At 43.2% G+C, this 15,092-nt stretch overlaps 1 protein-coding gene and 1 long non-coding RNA gene across 3 annotated transcripts in view; both read left to right on the top strand.

Moving 5' to 3' along the window:
- The window catches only part of LSAMP (limbic system associated membrane protein), a 1,013,191-nt gene that overhangs the window by 86,118 nt on the left and 911,981 nt on the right, over positions 1-15,092 (top strand). The window lies entirely within an intron of this gene.
- LOC140685243 (uncharacterized) overlaps positions 1-15,092 on the top strand; it is a 114,823-nt gene that overhangs the window by 52,855 nt on the left and 46,876 nt on the right. The window lies entirely within an intron of this gene.

Here is a 15,092-nt window from a genome sequence, read left to right as displayed (position 1 = left end):
GTAAGATTAAGCCTTATTATTAATTATTCCTGTATTATGGCCACTGGTGGCCTGTAGTATTCCAGAAGTCAGACTGCCAGCAGCATTAAATCAATGCTGCTGCTGGTTCAATGTTATCAGTCTGTAGCCACACAGAAATTTGGTATATTATAAAATCAGAGTAACGCTTCATAATTGCCTTGCAAAAGTGAGGCATTAGTGTTTTCTAAGTGACAAGCCTATCTGGAAATGCAATCGGGTCTTTAGCTGTAATGCTACGGCAGTGATAGCTGAGTCATACTCAGGGCAGAAATTAGCTAAAAATTAACCATACAGTTGCAAATGGGCAAAGCAATTAAGTGCAACCCATCCTCCAGGCTGCAAGGGCCTTGGTGCTCATCACTGAGGAGACATTTCTACCTGTGGAGCTCTCCAGGCTGAATGCATGTTAAAAACCTCTGTCTTTTTCCTCAGTATCCACACAGTTCGTCCCAGACAAAGTCGTATTTACCTAGCTCTTAGAGCGATGGTTGAGAGCAGATCAGGACCCTCCTTTTTGTTACAGAAGAAAAAATGGCACTGAGAAGCATTCAGACAAAGCACTGAAGAAATCTCTAAGCTGCTATTAAACAAAGGTTGTTTTTCACCTGGGCCCTGAGCGCATTAATTTGGGCAAATTAATTTGGGTCTATCCCAGTACCAAGCCCTGGGTACGTTGCTCTGGGAGGTGAGCTCTTGGTCCCCTGTGCAGCAGGAACTCCAGCCTAAGTGAAGCCAGCCCCAGAACCTGAAGTATTGCTTCAAAAAGGTGCAAAATTAGAGAAGCTACGGAAAAACAACTTCACATTCCCTTGACTCCTTGGGCTGGGCTCTGAACGTGAAAGCCATCTGTTCCTCCTTCCATCTATCTCAGAGCTAAGACCATTAGGGAAAGATGACTACTCTCAATGTTAAGATCCTCTTGGCTGGCTGGTGTTCTTTCCCAAACTTTGGCATCCCTCTGCCCAGTTTGGCCAGAGGATAATTTCCTCTGTGGTTCAGCTGGCTTGGCGTCTGCTTGCAGGACTTGGACATGGTGCTCTGAGCCTCAGCCATGGAAACACGCTGGCCATGCCCACACAGAAGCCTGGTTTGCCAGCCTGAAAGACTGTGGCCAGTTGGTCGCATCCACTGTAGCGTCTGGCCACCAGCTGGGAGACATGACACCCAGAATGTTGCTCCGTATGCTAAATGAATTGCGAATGATTACAAAACCTGTTTCTGTAAAGGCTTCTCCTTGCTTCTTGGAATAGTTGCATGCTGTGTCCCTCTGAGAACTAATAAAGGTTTGGGAAGGATCAGGTCAGTGATATGCAAAGGACAACATGGCATCAAATTCAGCAAGCCCTCTTCCTATTATATATTTTTTTTAATTTAATGAATCATAACAAAGATTTTACATTTCTTAGAAGCTGCTTATCTCTAGTGAGCAAGTTTGTTCTGTGGTGCCAAGCTTGGGCCAGGCCTTGGTGTAATCAGTGTTATCAGCTGATAAATATTTACTGTGCCATGTATTCCTCTGTCTATATATAGGAAGTTAAACCTGTGTAAGATTCAGGAGAGAAGAGAGAGGTATTTCAGAGTACCTGAAGTTATCTCTGCATGTCTTTAATTAATCCAGTAATTGCTTGAGGAAGAGCAGTAGTCACCATACTGTGACTTTGGTAGCACCTGAACTGCTCTCATACCCCTCCAAGACTATGAGAACTAGGATTCTGGTTATGTGTGCAAATTTCAAGCCCAGTTGGTGACAGTGTGTAAAGTCTCAGTTCTGACAGTAAGCTGAGCAAAGGCTGCATATGCGTTTTTGAAAAAATTGGGAACTTTGTATGTAGTCCCTAAGCTTCTTGATTCACTGGGCAACCTTGCATGTGTTAGCCTCCCTGCTTAGTGTCTCTGTGGAAATGAGTGTAACAATATCGACTGATTAAAGATCTTTAAACTTCACAAGTAAAAATGCCAAAAAGGTGCTAAATATTATGTATCTTTACTTAAAGTTTAGGGTCAGGATGATTTTTAACAAGGATTATGTGCATTTATAAGCTTAAGCCATGTAAAATGTGCTTAGTGGCAGCAAAAGTGGTTGTTAAAATGCGATCATCATGTGGCCCAGAACTGACGCTTCTGGATCCTAGTCCACTGTGATGCCAGATCCACTCCAGGTTTCATCTGCCCATGTTGACTTTTCTTGGAATAAAATACATAATGGATCAAGCTGCCATATTAAATTTAGTTGTTCACTGTCACATCACCCAGTACACAGTCTGCTCCCTAAATCCCATACTAATCCAGTTGTCTGTATCTTCTTTGGTATAAAAGCACATTAGCTTCAAAAGAAGCAGCAGAGACAATATTTATAGAAAAATAAAACAGCGACGAGAGGGTTAACATCAAGCTCCAGTCCTAACCTGATATAACATTTATATGTCCTCAGGAATAGCACTTCAGCCCCAATATGTATATTCTTGATGCTTCACTGGGAAGATGATGATTTGTGATTTTTCTTTATCCTCCCTCACACCTATCTTCTTTCATTTGCTTATGGTAACCCCAATGTGTAGTGTAGTTTTAGCAGTGTCAATAGTGTACCTTTTACCTGGAGTGAGTTTAATAGGATTTGACAGTGACAGAGGATGAGAAAATTCTGTGATTCTATTATTCATCCCATTCCTGCAGCAGTCTGTGTAGATTGTATACTATTAGGAGAAAATGTTTGTACTGAAGGTTTCCTATCTCTCTCTCTCCATCTGCCTCCATCCTTACAGCTTGCTCCCATCATCACACTGTGGGTATCTCTGGTCATTAAAACCTTTTGTAGGAAAAAAGTGAAGAGGGGGCAGGAGAAAGGCCAAGGAACCACTTAGATATCAAATATGATAAATTCATATATTAAAGAAGAGACCTTCTCCCAGAAATGTTTATGAGCAGCAATTCAAGCAGAGCCAGAGCCACCTTTGTCACTCACGTGATTTGCAAGCACTGTGTCTGACAATTGGATCTGCCTTGAACGGATAGCTACGACTAGTTTGTGTTTTTACAGCACCTCTCTACGTACAGGCATTGCCAGTGTCTTCATATTCTCCCTTACCAAGCTCCTGTTATGGGGCTGTGTCTTTGGCCTGTTTGAACTGTATTCATTTCAGTTTTTAACTAACCGTGGTTTGCTCCCTGACCATTGCTCTACTTCCCGATCTCTAGGGCTTCTGCTCACACAGTGCTGGACATCACTGAAAGAACTGGGGAGGCAAAGTCTCAGCATGATGCTGGCCTCTTGACTTTGATTCCATCATCTCTGCAGTGCAGAAATATATAACTGACTCCTCCAGTTGGGAAAGGTAAAATATCCTTTCCGAAGTCCTTCCCAAAAAGGTTAAGAATTTAATTTTGGATGAACATCCTGGCCCTCTGAGCAAGTCTTTATATTAATGATCTCATGACAGATTGCTCCTTAAACTGGCCCTAGCGCAGGTCAAGACAGAGTGAGAATATTCTCTATTTAATGAGGCAAAGATCAGAGCCTCTAATATTTCATCATTCGTCCTCAGGGGAGGAAGGGAGTTATGAGCTTGGAGAGCTGCTGGCAGAAGGGGCCCTCGTGAGCAGCTGCGATGGCAACTCGCTCACTGCATGGTTCTTAGCCCCCAAGAACTTACTGCTGTAGGTTTCCAGCTTCCTCTTGGAAAAACTAACCTTAGTCATTAAACTCATATAAATGATTGACTTCAGTTGGTGAAAGATCCGAGGCTAATAACCCCCGGGACAGCAGAGAAAAATTTAGTCTGCAGAGAGGCGTAGGATGAGAAACATGTATGCCAGTGGTGTATGGACAACCACAGTTTACAGGACTTTGTGGAGCATTTATTGTTCCTCATCAGCTTTTGCCTAGGAAGGGTGGGCAATCTGATACTCAGATGCTAGTAAATTAGAGAGCCAACTTGCAGATCCAGTGGTTTACAAGTGTCTTAATTTATTAATGAGTGGAGGCCATCTCAATGTGTGTAAATATAGATTTTAAATCAGTTGACATGATGTACATAAACAATCAAACTTGTAGCGTAGTGCTGAGATGCTAATGTTAAATCTACCCCTGACTTGAGTGCTCCTTTTCAGTAGCACTGTCTCCCTGGGAAGCAGTGATATATAGTGCTGTGCAAATCACTGGTGCCCTTAAACTGCAGCTCTGAAATATTTACACATCCAAAGTGTGTGTGTAAATTGGGAGTATCACAACGTTCCCATACGGTGACAGAGATTTGTAAATTTTGCTTCTGTGTAGCCCAGCATTTCCCTGCTAGTGACCGGGAGCCAGGACCCAAGAGCATAAATTCCCCAAATAATTCTTGCAATACTTAGGGTAAGCTCAGCTTCTGCACTTAGCTACTAGAAGCAAATCTTTCCAAGGTGCCACAGTTATTATTTGCCCTTTGAAAGGGACTGGTAGTGTCTTTAAAGCAACAACTCCTGGAGAAAAAATAATAGCTATGCAAGGTGCTATTCCATGGTGTTGAGTAAGGCCATCCTGGCTGGCTCTAAGTCCAACTGAATTGGTCAAGGCTGAGCTTTGAATCCTGTGTTCAGTTTTGGGCCATGCATGACAGGAAGGACATTGAGGTGCTGGAGTGTGGCCAGAGAAGGGCAATGGAGCTGGTGAAGAGTCTGGAGCACAAGTCTGATGAGGAGCATCTGAGGGAGCTGGGGTTGTTCAGCCTGGAGGAAAGGAGGCTCAGGGTGACATTATTGTTCTTTACAACTTCCTGAAAGGAGGTCAGGTGGGGGCTGGTTTCTTCTCCCAGGTAACAAGACAAGAGGAAATACCCTCAAGTTGTACCAGACAGGATTTACATTGGATTTACATTGGGAAATATTTCTTCACTGAAAGGGTTGTCAAGCACTGGAGCAGGTGCCCAAGGAAGTGGTGGATTCAACATCCCTGGAGATATTTAAAAGATGTGTCGATGTGGCATCTAGGAACCTGGGTTAGTGGTGAGCTTGGCAGTGTCAAGTTAATGGCTGGACTTGATCATCACAGAGTTCTTTTCCAATCTAAAAAATTCTCTAATTCTGCAATAGAGGAAATATGTCTGAAGAGCAGCAGATGGTCCTTCCTTCCTAACTAATCATGGATGGCACAGGTAAGTCACAAGAAAGCTCACAGCTGTGTCAGCCGGGCCCATCCAGTCTTCCTCACTTCCCTCCACCCTGCGGGGACACATGGCTCCTCACGAGGCATGGAATTTGCCAGCGGAGAGACCTGGAGCACTGCCGGGCCATGACAGCTGGGCAAGGAGCAGGGCCTGGAGCAGGGCAGAGAGCAGGGCCTGGAGCAGCGCCCAGAGCTGGGCCGGGAGCAGGGCCCGGAGCCCTTGGGTTTGGTGGGCTTGGCGCTGGGCTGCTCTCCTCAGCCTCTTCTTCCATGGGCTGTTGTGAGTGATGCACCTCCCTGCTCTGCCATGCTCGCTCTCTGCAGCTCCTCGAGGAGGGGAGGTGGACAGGGAGGTGCTGGTTCCTGGCCCCGGCGCCCACTGACAGGGCACATCACTGGGTTACAGGAGAGGTTCAGAGTGGACACTGGAATGCATTTGTTTGCTGAGAGAGTGGTCAGACAGTGGAACAGGCTTCCTAGAAAAGTGGTCAATGCCGCAAACCATCAGTGTTCATGAGACATTTGGACAGTGCCCTTAACAACAGGCTTTAACTTTGGGTCAGCCCCAAAGCCGTCAGTCTGAATGATAACAATAGGTCCCTTTCAACCAAAACAGCCCATTCCATTCCATTCCATTCCATTCCATTCCATTCCATTCCACTCCACTCCACTCCACTCCACTCCATTCACTGATTAATAGTAAACGTTAAAAAACTGTAAAAAATCCCACCAAAAATTGCCACAACCTCCCCCCAAACAAACAAACAAAAACCCCCACAAATAAAAAGAACCACACACACGCACACAAAAACCCAAACAAAACCACAATCCCTCCCCAAAAAAACCCCAAAAAAATTCCACAGAAACAAATAAAACAACATCCCAAAACCCAGCCAAAACCAACCAACCAACCAAAAAGAAAACAACAAAAAAAAAAAAAAAAAAAAAAAAAGAGAAAGTATCTGGACAACTTGTAGTTGTCATTTTATTATATGCTTTATAAGAGGACCTTTGCCTTGTTTCCCAATTTTAACCAGTTTCTAATCTGGATAATTATGTTCTGTCTAATCTTGTACTCTTTTAGCACTTGTTATTCTTCTTCATTTGCTGCCTTAAACTATTGTTGCTTTTAAACAGCTGTTTTGTTCCATTACAGAGAAAGCTTCACTTCAGGGAAGGGCAAGCACTTGTCAAATAATATTAGTTCAATAATTTATATAGTGTTTTCTCCCCCTATTTTGTAATAAATTATTCACCTTGTATCATTTTGCATTATTCATCTGGTTAACTGCGGTAGGCTAACAGTTTTAAAATGTATTTGTCAGAAAATTTTGTTGAATTACTTTTGTCAGTTTGGGGCTTTTTTTCCCCGAAATAAAAGCTTTGACAAATAATCACAGTCCTTAGCTGCCCGGCCCATGTGGTCAGTGAAGTGGTTTAGATGGATTGATGGCGAACAGTTTTGTAACACAAAACAAAGCAGCAAAGCAAAAAGCAAAAAGAGCACAGCTGAAGCCCATTTTCTGAGATTTTGTATACTGTGAAATGTAAAATATACGTGTCAGCTCTGTTTGTTAGCTGATCATCTGTTGGATGGCAGAATCTCTGAGGCCATCAACTTGCCAACTGAATTAGAGCATGGGGATTACAGAAACACAGGTTGAAAATATGTTGGAAGGACCTGCTTGCTGTCTCCACATTCCTGAGGCAGCTTGTGGTCCTTCAGAATATTACAGCTTAAGTTTTCTTACATCCACTATGAGATTGCTGAAATGGTTGTCTTCAAGATTGCTTTAAACTTGGTCTGTTTGGCACTGGATGAAGCCTGCAATAGAGTAGGAATGCATGTGCAGGTGGGGCCATGTTATGGATTTCATACAAGTTTTAAATGGGAAAGTGGTCTCTTCCCAACCCCTGAAAATACTTGTGCAGGATTGGTTGGGGATAGAAAAAAAAAAGCAAGTTCCCCCCTTGCCTCTCCAGGCTACAGAAGAGCAAAGTGAAAAGTATTGACGTGCAGATTGAGGTGTTCTGAGCTGAAGGTATTTGAGAGATGTGTTAAAACCATATCAGATCTTTACCATGCTGTTGGAAGAACTGCTTTACTGCACCTAACCATGTATTTGTGAATTCACCATGCTCTTTTTTTTTTTTTTTAATTGCTAATGGTAGCCTCTGATGGCTTCAAGACATGACATGCAGCCTTCCAGTTAAGTACAGGGTGTATTTTGGGAAAAGGAGAGGACTTGCAAAGAGCCCTTGATCTGATCAGGAAGGCATCAAGCTGCACACGTGCAGGCCCTATGCTGTGAGCTGGAACTCACCTCCTTTTCGGCAATTTTCTGGAGGTGAAATGAAGGGTAGTCAGTGGTTGTGGCATGATGCTGGGCTTTGAAAGTCTTTGGTTTGGCTGTTTTGCCACAGGTGACTCAGATCTGCCTCACTTGATCTTTCCCCTGGCGTTGTAACAGGAATGCTCCTGTGTTTTTCTGCACCAGGTTGCTACACACATCGGTATGTTACCACTGGTTTCCTGTTTAGATACTGCAGACATTAGGACTGCAGAGCTACTTTAACTGTATCCTAAAAGTCTTTATGAAGCATTGATTGGGCAAGAAATGAGAAGCAGCAGGAAGCCACAGCTTTCTGACTTAGGAACTTGCAAGTCTTTCATACAGCTCATCTTGAGCTTTGCTGACATGATCTCACTTGCTAATGTTTTTTTGCAGAGCATCCTATGTAATGACATAATTAGTGTAAATTGCATTTTATTTTTAAATCATCCCCTTTCCTTCCTGATTTTTTCATATCTAAATGTCAACTTTTATGGTAAAGAGTGGTGTGCTGCAGAGGCTGAGCAGAAAAACACTTGTGCAGGTGGAAATCTGCTGGTGGAGCTTCTGAGACGATGTTGAACAGGAGCTCAGCTGGTTGAGGTCAATGTTTTCTTAAGGCATAGCAGGTTGTGCTTGATTTTGTTTTCTTCTTGCAGCCCAAGTTCTCCTGCCATATCAGGTATTAAAGGCCTTAAATTATGAGTAGTACTGGTGAATTGTAAATACATATCCAGATTTTACAGATCAAAGGTAAATGATAATGTTACCGCACCAAACCAGTTCAAACATGGTACAGTAAAAATCCCCCTTCCTTAATATGTTGGGAATTACTTTCCACACATTACTTACTTTTCTCTGGAAGATTAAATTCAAAGCAGTTGGAGCTCTGGGAAGGGATGCTATTAATTTTCTTCAGCCATTATGTTTCATTTCTGGTCATTCCACTCTGCCATACTAACTCTAGATGGTATTAAGAGTTCTAATACACTTTCCATTTTGCTTTTTCTTGTCATTATGGTAAGATTTTTAGGAGCAGGCACAGCTTCCTTATTGAATACATATGCAAATCTGACACCATAATTTGGTTCTTCAAAACAATATATTAAAAACAAAAAAACAAAACAGGAGAGTTATTTAATTGATTAGGAATTTTGGAATTGGTACATATCCCTGTTTTTCAAAGCAAAGAAGGTTAGGTAAGTTCAAAAATCAAAATATTTACCTAAAAGTTGTGTAACTGCAGTAATAAACTATTGATACTATCAGTTATAACAGATTCTCATTATAGTCTTGAAGATCCATGAGCTGAATATTGTAGTCTTGAACATCCACCTTCATTGCAGGCTAGGACTATCCCTGTTATAATTTTATGCATTAGAAAACTGAGGCATATATAAGAAGTGGAACTTTGCTAAAAGTCAGAGACTTCTGCAACTCACTCACACTTTTTCTCCCTCTTGTTCATCTGAGTTGTTTAAAGTTTGCTCCTTAATTTTCTTCTCAATATTCATCAGGATATAATGAAAGCCTGTTCCCAAAGCTAAAGGAAGTTGAGAAGACAATGAAGGACTTGGAAAGATGAAGACTCCAGAAACTGGATTCTGGGCATGTACTGCCAGGACAGAGGATTTTTATTTAATTTTATAGAAAAATGTTCTGGTTATTTTACACTGAGATGCAAAATCTCATTTGCAGCCAAGCCCCGGAGGGAGTAAAAGGAACTTGGAGAGCTCATAAAGACAAGTGTAATAGGATTAATAAGAAAAAGGCCTAAGACATAAGCCTTCATTGTACACATTTCTTGCTAAATTTTAGTATTGATGAAGGTGAAATGCCAAAACGCAACCACGTGCTCATGTCCTTTAGGCAGTAACAGAATATCAGCATTCATGTGTGCTGCTCCTGCCACCACTTTAAGAGCAAAGACGTGGGGATGCTGCCTTTTGAGGTGGACAGTGAAGGGAAAGGGGCAGGAAAGCTGGTCATGAATGGAGGCAGCTCTTCTAGCAGGATAAATATTTACCTGGTATTGAATGTGCATGTGGGATGGAGAGTGTTCAGGGAAGGGTGGGAAACCCTTTCACAAATGAAAGGGAACACGGTTGAATGCCCAGAGAATGGAGCAAAGGTTAATTTCCATCACCACTGATGAGATCCAGAGAGACACAGAGGCAGATCAAAGACAAGGAATGGGTCCTAAAGCGGGTAAGTATAGTGTCCCGTGGTGCCTTCAGTGCATCAGTTATCTCAGCATCTCCAAGGTAGCTGAGGAATCTTTGCTGACTGCCACCCAGCAGACCTCTGTGGCTGCACAGGGTACCCAAGTCCTATAGCAACCTGTCCTTTGCTCACCCAGACTTTTAACAGAAGAAAATGGAAGAAGAGATGGGGCCAGGCCCATCACATTTTCTTGTCAGTTTGTTTTGCCCATCTGTCTGTCTGCTACTGCCAGTGCCCGTGTTGTGGGAGAAGGATGATTGCATCATTTCCATATAGCTTGCTGTTCCAGCCCCCTGATTTAAGGTGAAATTTGGTTGTGCTGCTGGGTGTTCGGATGTTTGCCAGGTAGGTGCTACCAAGAACATTTATTAAAATAGACAGATGGGCACTGAGGTAGGAAGCAGCCATTAGAATGCTTGAAATCAACCAACTGTGAAATAGAAAAATCAGAAAAAAAAGTATTCCTGGAGCCTTTAATACTAGGCTTCCCTTTTGGGGCTGTCCTTCTTACCTTTTTTACATGTACACACCCACAAAGAGAGAGCTATTTATGAAAATACCACAGCCTGGTTTTTGTCTTTTTAGGCATTTCTGTTTAGCCAGGATTTGGAGGGAATCTGAGGATGGCTCCCTGAGCCAAAACTGGTGCACGCAAAATCCAAATGCAGCTTTGCTTGGAAAACTCAGGCTCCTCAGACAGCTGGGGCATCTCAAGCTCAGGCAGGGTCTGCCCTGTCCCTGCTTGAGTGCAGTAGGAGGAACACAGCCACTGACTGCTGGTAGGTAGGAGGTGAGATTCCTAATCACTTGTCTAGATGCATTTGCAACTTATTCTGATTCCTTAACAGCTCTTTCTGTCTGCTCAAGTTCCTTTGGCATTGTGATCACTCTCCATTAGCTCTCCCTAGTAGTAGTATGAGATGCCAGGATAGATACTGTCAAAATCAAACATCTTTGTTTGTTCCTTTTCTTTCTTCCCTAACGTAGCACTGGAAAAAAAACCAAGATATGTACATTTGTCTTTCCATAGCTTTGTCTAAAAGGGGGAGTCCATGGCTATTAAAACCGAATGTGTCAGTCAGACATATCATATTATTGGGGAGATCACTACTCTTAGGTATGAAAAGCATTGTCAAATTAGTCACTGTCTGGAGATAAACTGCTGTGGTGTCAGTATTAGCAGCTTATTTGGGGTTTAGTGTTTAATTCTCAGGGGATGAAGGGCAGTCCCCAGCACTGCAACTTTCTTGCCGCTGTGATCTTGGCTGAGTCACTTGCTGGCATCTCTTTCAGGACCACCTTGCAAGAACTGTGAATTTTCTTTGAGCTTTTATGATTCTAAAGTTGACCTTGGTCTTACAGTATTGCTGCTTATCTGTCACTAACCTGAAGGGAGTAAGGACAGCTTCAATGGGTGCTCAGGTATGACAGCAATGACTGGGGTAGAATATTTATCTGCTAGTTAGATGCATAGTAAGAGCTTGTTTGTAATAGGAACAGACCAAGTTTAGAAGATCTTTCTTAGTGCCTGTTCTTCATCATGCTGATGACACTATCCCAGAGAAAAACTTAAAGTAGGATATGAGATTTATACTGAGGCAGTGGAGACTGGCTTTCCACTGTGTTCCCCAGTGGGTCTGTACAAAGCCAGATCCTTGTATCACTTCAAGAGCCTGATGTTATAGACAGAGATTTTTTTCATTTCTTTGTGCTTTACCTCAGCTTTGGGCACAGGGAAATGACAGTTCTGGTCTCCAGATGGTATCAACTGGTGTAACCATCTGGGAGTGGGGCTTGTGAATGCAGGATAAGACATTCAAAGTATGTTTTTTTCCTGTTTCTTTTTTCTGTTTACTGTGAAGCTCTTTGAGATCTTCTAAAGGAAGGTGCTATAAAATACAAACCATTAGTCAAGAGTATCTAAGTGCACATTTTTGTTCTGTTTCTCTTAGTACTGCATAACATTCCTTTCCATTGGCTGATTTATAACCCCTAGATCTGCAAGGTCATTTCCATGTGATTCTGCAGTGTTGCACTTTTAAATGATGCTAAAAGCTCCCCTTTTTTATCAGGATAAAATTAATACAAATCAAGCAGACCTTGACCAAAGGAGTAGCCCAATAAAACTGTAAGTTGCCTATACTAGGCCAGTAACTAGGAATCAATTTGCAAAGGTCAGTGGTGCTTTCAGATCCCTTTTTTGGCCTCATCAGCACTGTATACAGCTACAAGGTCTACAAGGGTCAGAAAGCACATTTACCTCTCAAACACAGCAAAACCTCTGTTTCCCTCACTTTCCAAGCACCCATACCCATGGGTTCCGGTGAGCCAAGAGGGTTCTTTTAGCCAAAGGCATTGTACCTCACAGTACAGTTATTGATGGGGAGACATTCAGTGAACTTCTTCCCTCCAAAGAGAGAAGGCACTTGCTTGCAACTTCACCTGAGGCTGGCAAGAGTCCTTCCGTTTATTTGAGGTCCCATCTGCAGCATCCTGTGATTTTCCAGCTATGATTGTTGCTGCCTCTAGAATCACAGGAATCAGAAGCAAGACATGTCTTTGGTGATTAGATGTGCTCCATTGACTAGATCTGGGTTTGAGAGAAGCATGTTCAGGTCTTGAGCAGTGTTTCATGAGGAAATAGTGCTTGTCTTTTCCATTGCTCCTGCCTCACACAGTGAACCCAGAATGTAAGGCCAAGGACACAAGTTCTGCAGCTCCCTCAATTGTGAGTCATATTTTTCTGGCCAATGTGTTTCTATGTTTCTGTTGTCTCCCAAGGTGACAAGTACAAAAGAAAAGGAACAGTAGTGGGGGGAAAAGGCTTTTTGTCTTTTTAATCTCACCATGATACAGAATTAATCAAGCATCATAGAAGCATCACAGGAAACTGTTAGGCAAGTGGACTTGTCTGACGCTGGAAAGAATGTGGGACAAGCAACCTACTGGCTACAATATGATGCAATCTTCTAGAAATAAGATTCAGACCAAAGTGTGGCTGGTGAAAACTTCCAGAGTCCTGACTGGAGCCTGGGACCACACACCCACACTACTCTGCGTGAAGGCCGTCTCTAGCTCCCCTAGACTGAGATGGAAGCATTTAAAATGAAAACAAATCCATAAAAGACTGCTGTTCAGCTCTTTGAGAGATGTCAACGATGCCATCATTCTTCTTTGAGGTGGACTTCGAGGCAAAGTTACCCTCTCCCCATTAAGAACCCTCACTCTCTACACTGCTTTGATACTTTCACACTGGCTTTGTCTTTCAGTGTCCCTCCCTTCTTTGTGTGTGCCTCCTATGACAAGGCAGGCACCATTATGCAGTAGGATAGAAAGCAGTCCTGGAGTTGGCAGACTGGACCTTTTTTTTCCCCTGGAGAATGATGGTGAAGGAAAATTGCTTCTGCTGGGCTTCATTTTGCAGTAACTGGTGTTTGGCCATCAGCCTTGACCTCCAGCCAGCTTTACACCTGCCAAAGATCAGTCCCCTCACCTGTGTCTACACATGTATGTCACTCCATGCTGGTTCCTTTCCTGCTTTTTCCTTTGGTCCCGTGGGAGACAAAGGGAACAGGTCAGTTAGATCTGGTCTTGCAAATTTTCATGTGTTTGCATTTTTACCTGCCTTCCCACTGTCCTTAATTGCCCTTGCCCCAACCTTCTGTGCTGCCTTTTCTCACTTTGTTGCTTCCTTCCCATTGCTTTTCCTCTTCTGTGCTTTCATACACTGCCCCCACATGGAGTCCTCTCCTTTTTGCCATGCAGCCCCTTCTCACTGGCGTGTAGTGAAGTCACAATTGCCTCCAGTTAGTCAATTAAGTGATCAAGTTTTATGGCTGTGCTAGGTTGTTGGGGTTTCTTTTTCCTACTTAGTATTATTTTTCCAGCTCCATCTTGGCACCTACATTTATTTGAAACAAATTGCAGGATAATCTGTTTTTCAAATTCTCAAGAAGCGAATTCCTGGTTCCAGGGGGTTGGTGTTTTGGGCACCTGGTGCCAGGGATCTGGGACTGCACACAGAGATTTCTGCTATGTGAGGAAATACTTCATTAGACTTGTATTCCACGAAGACACTCTTGCTTCTTAACACCTATGATTTTAATTAAAACCTGGAAAGTGAAGAATCCTTGGGTTGTATTAATGTTTTCATTTCCATTAGGACAGGAGAGTTTATAAACATGAGCTGGGTTTATAAATTAAGCCTTGTAAGAATATTATGTGCACACTGCAGCAAAGGCAGATGAGAACTGGAGTGGAGCTGGCCCCATCTGTCTCTTTCCTTGGCTGGCTCTCGCTTTCCAGTGTCCTCCCCTTGGCACAGGCTTTTCTGAGCTGTTCAAGGGTTCCCCCTTGGAGACTAAGCTAATGGCTTCTTCCATTTCTTTTTGTGGATGTTGTTCTCACTCAGCAAAGCACGAAGAGAAACAGATGTTTTAATCAGGGCCTTGCAAACAACTTGCAAAGGTGACATTGGGTATAGGGATTTTGTGATGAGTTACATGAAAGAGGAGAGATTCTCCTGACCCAGTTCTCATATGCATGTGTACACAGAGATGCACTCAGAGATAGTCAGGTCTAAATATTCATCCCACTTACAGTCATCCCTATCCAGAGTGTGAATATGTATCGCTGAGCATGCAGGGGAATGTGACAGAAGATGCAGCCTCCTCCAGAGATGATGTGACAGCTGCACACAGCTGTGCACAGGCTGCCCCAGGGGGTGCAGGCAGGCATTGCCCAGCAGGCACTGCCCAGCAGGCACAGCCTGGCACAAACACTGATGCAGGGAACCGCGGGCCCCATACAGCCTGACTGTACTCAGCTGTGCAAACTGCACACAGGCCATCAGTGTGACACCAGTGACAATAACAAGCGCTTGTGTGCTGTGTTCTGCTCAAGGACAGGTTTGCAAAAACATCCACAAGTTTATACAAGGAAAAGCGAAGTTTGGATAGATGAAGTGCCAGGATTCAAACAGTTTGTCAGCAACAGAGCTGAGAGTAAAATCTGGATCCTGAGTTTCCATTCATAATTCCCACAGGGTAGACTTCCCACTCCTAACTGTAATTATGTAACATCCTTGGAAATTACTTTCCCTTGAAAGTGTAATGAACAACTTCTTTGCATCTCTGACCTTTGGCTGTGGTAGCTCAGGTTGGCTCAAGAGTGTCTTGCAGTGGTCATTGGTAGGGTCAGCTCAGAACACCTACACTGTGTGCAGTGCAGCATCAGGAATGATACCTGAGCTAATCTCTTGAGGCAGTGTGTGCTGCAGCCCACACCCTGTAAGTATTTACTTTTTAGAGAGTCAGTACACAAGTTTCATTCTAAAGTCTGGCTTCTCTTCTATGTATGCAGAAGGATGGACCCTG

Source organism: Taeniopygia guttata, chromosome 1 (genome assembly GCF_048771995.1).
Source record: "Taeniopygia guttata chromosome 1, bTaeGut7.mat, whole genome shotgun sequence".
Classification (NCBI taxonomy): domain Eukaryota; kingdom Metazoa; phylum Chordata; class Aves; order Passeriformes; family Estrildidae; genus Taeniopygia; species Taeniopygia guttata.
The sequence above is the reverse complement of the archived record's forward strand: the minus strand, read 5'-3'. Positions and strand labels throughout refer to the sequence as shown.